The sequence below is a fragment of the Euphorbia lathyris genome, chromosome 1 (assembly GCF_963576675.1).
Source record: "Euphorbia lathyris chromosome 1, ddEupLath1.1, whole genome shotgun sequence".
NCBI lineage: Eukaryota > Viridiplantae > Streptophyta > Magnoliopsida > Malpighiales > Euphorbiaceae > Euphorbia > Euphorbia lathyris.
The window spans coordinates 94,644,495-94,648,271 of NC_088910.1; positions in this window are offsets into that span (position 1 = coordinate 94,644,495).

The window sequence follows — 3,777 nt, forward strand, 5'->3', positions numbered from 1 at the left end:
AGTACTCAGCATAACAATCACTCAGCATGCATTTGCATAAATCATTCAGCATAGTAATTCACTCAGCATAAATTTACATTTTAGAACAGGAATTTACTGAAGAGGATTAAACATACCAATGGCTTCTCTTAGTATGCTGAACTGTTCACGAGCCAGTGGCTTTGTGAAGATATCCGCAAGCTGCTCATCCGTTGGGACGTAGGTCAGCTTTATCTCACCTTTGAGTACATGGTCTCTAATGAAGTGATGCCTTATGCTGACATGCTTCATTCTGCTGTGTTGAATTGGGTTCTTTGATAGATCAATTGCACTTTTGTTATCGCATTTGACCTCAATTGTCTTTGGTTGAACACCATAGTCTTCAAGCTGTTGCTTAATCCATAGGACTTGAGCAACACAATGACCAGCAACAATGTACTCAGCTTCAGTGGTAGACAAGGCTACTGATGCCTGCTTCTTACTGAACCAAGATACAAGACAGCTTCCTAAGAAGTGACATCCTCTAGAGGTGCTTTTTCGTTCTAGCTTGTCTCGACCATAGTCAGCGTCAGTGTATCCAACGAGTGTAAAGCCATGAGTGTTGGGATACCATAAACCTGCGTTCACTGAGCTTTGCAAGTATCTAATGATTCTTTTTACAGCTATGTAATGAGATTCCTTAGGGTTAGATTGATATCTAGCACAGTAGCATACTGAGAACTGAATGTCCGGTCTACTGGCTATTAAGTAAAGTAGAGAGCCTATCATACCTCGATACAATTTGCTGTCTACTGACTTACCATTCTCGTCAGTGCAGAGGACAGTGTCAGTGCCCATAGGAGTGGATATTGGCTTGCAATTTTCCAAGTCATATTTCTTTAATATCTCCTTAGCATATTTAGCTTGACTGATGAAGATGCCATTCTTTCCTTGTTTTATTTGAAGTCCGAGGAAGAAGTTGAGTTCTCCCATCATCGACATTTCAAACTCAGTCTGCATTTGTTTGCTAAATTCCTTGCACATTGATTCGTTAGTTGCACCAAATATTATATCATCAACATAAATTTGAGCCAGCAGGGTATCTTTACCCTTTCTCTTAATGAATAAGGTTGTATCAGCTTTGCCCCTGACATAATTTCTAGTCAGCAGGAAACTGGTCAGCCTCTCATACCAAGCACGTGGTGCTTTCTTGAGGCCGTACAGAGCCTTTTTGAGTTTATAAACGTGGTTTGGGAATTTTGGATCCTCAAACCCTGGAGGTTGATTAACATAAACTTCCTCGTTTATAACTCCATTAAGAAATGCACTCTTAACATCCATTTGGAATAATTTAAAGTTCATGTAAGATGCATATGCACATAAGATCCTAATAGCTTCTAGCCTTGCCACTGGGGCAAAGGTCTCACCGTAGTCAATATCTTCTTGCTGATTGTAGCCCTGAGCTACAAGCCTTGCTTTGTTCCTGACTACATTTCCTTGCTCATCCAGTTTGTTGCGGAAGACCCATCTTGTTCCAATGGTCTTCTGATTCCTTGGATGTGGCACTAGCTCCCATACATCGTTTCTTCTGAATTGGTCAAGTTCCTCTTGCATTGCGCTCATCCAGAATTCATCTTCCTCAGCATCAGCGAAGTTCTTAGGTTCCTGAACTGAGATGAAGGCTACATTTCTGAGGTACCTCCTGAGTTGATTCCTCGTCATCAGGGTATTCCCAGCAGAATCAAGGATTGCACTCTCTGAGTGCCCTCTTGGAATCCTTATCTCTTTAGGTAGATTTATGTCTTGTACTGTCTGTGTTTCAACAATCTCTGCAGAAGTAGACTGGTCAGTGAAAACAATCTTAGGTTCACTCTTACTCTTGCTCAGCCTTTTAGTAAATGACTCAACAACTGGTTCTTGGTCAGCGGTTACTGAGTGTGGATCATCCTCGGTCAGTGGCTGGTATCTACCTGCAGGGTTAGTCTCGTCGAACTCAACATGTACTGACTCTTCTAAAACTTGAGTTCGTTTATTGAGAACTCTGTATGCTTTGCTGTTTGTTGAGTAGTCTAAAAAGATAGCCTCATCATCTTTTGAGTCAAACTTTGCTAAGATATCTTTGGTATTCAAAATAAAACATTTACAGCCAAAGGCACGAAAGTATCCAATGTTGGGCTTTCGTCCTTTCCAAAGTTCATAGGGGGTTTTCTTTAATATAGGTCTAACTAGAGCCCTATTAAGAATATAGCACGCTGTGTTAACAGCCTCTCCCCAAAAATACTTTGGAAGCCTATGCTCATCCAGCATTGTCCTGGCTATTTCAACCAGAGTTCTGTTCTTCCTTTCAACAACCCCATTTTGTTGAGGTGTTCTAGGAGCAGAAAAATTGTGGTCAATGCCGCTGGCGTCATAGAATTCAACAAACTTTTGGTTTTTGAATTCTCCACCATTATCACTTCGGATGTGAGCCAATTTTAGGTCTTTATCATTTTCAATTTTTCTTACCAAATTTGAAAATGTCTCAAAGGTCTCATCCTTACTACTCAGCAAGATGACCCAAGTGTACCGAGAGAAGTCATCTACAATGACCAAGGAAAATCTTCTTCCACCCAGACTCAGCGGCTGGACTGGACCGAAGAGATCCAAGTGTAGTAACTCTAACGGACGCTTAGTTGAGACAATGTTTTTGCTGTAAAAAGATTGTTTGGTTTGTTTTCCAGCTTGGCAAGCGTGGCATAATTGATCTTTTTCAAATTTAAGTTCAGGAAGTCCCTCAACCAATTGCTTTCTTGCTAATTTGGCCAGGAGGTCCATGCTTACATAACCAAGTCTCTTGTGCCATAGCCAGGAATTTTCTTCCTTTGATACTAAGCATACAGTTTTTAAAAACTTTTTCTCTAAGTCTAGCATAAAGACATTATCTATGCGAGGGGCAGTTAAAATTAACTCATTTGATTTACCCTCGTATATTTTACATCCAGTAGCATCAAATATAACTTTTCTCCCATTGTCACATAGCTGAGCTACGCTGAGTAAGTTATATTTGAGTCCGCTGACTAGGGAGACTGACTCAATAGTAGGATTATCTCCGATGGTTCCCGACCCTACTATCTTACCCTTTTTGTTGTCTCCAAAACTTACACTTCCTCCTCGTTTACGCTCAAACGTGATGAACTGAGTTTTATCACCAGTCATATGCCTCGAGCATGCGCTGTCAATATACCACATCTTTGACTTCTCAGCACATCTCAGACTTACCTGCATTGTAACTAGTTACTTTTAGGTACCCAATTCTTTTTGGGTCCTTGTTTGTTAGGTGCAATAGGTAAAGCATCATATTTTATTTTATGGCGACATACTTGGACAGTATGGCCATTCTTTCCACAGAAGTCACAGCTGACCTTCTGTTTAGGTTGTCTCACTGACTGGTCAGCACCCCAGTGCTGAGCATGCCAGCACACCTTTGTGGTGTGACCTTTCTTCCCACAGAAGTCACACTGGACATTCCGCTGGGGATTCCATCTCTGCTGAGTACCTTGGTACTGAGTTCTCAGAGGAATGTTTCTTTTATTTGGAACCTTTAATTGGTCCTGGATAGTTGTGACGTCCTTTCTCAGTTTCTTTGAAACTGATTAGACTTCAGAGACAGACTCATGTATGATCTTCATGTTATCATGCGAAGTTGAGTTGTCCTGAAGAAGGTATCTGAGGTCACTCAGCTTGACCTCTTCAACCTCATCACAGCGCCTGCTGAGTGCTCTAATTTTCTTATTACACTTTTTGACAAGTGTATAGAGATCACTCAGGGCATTACCCATT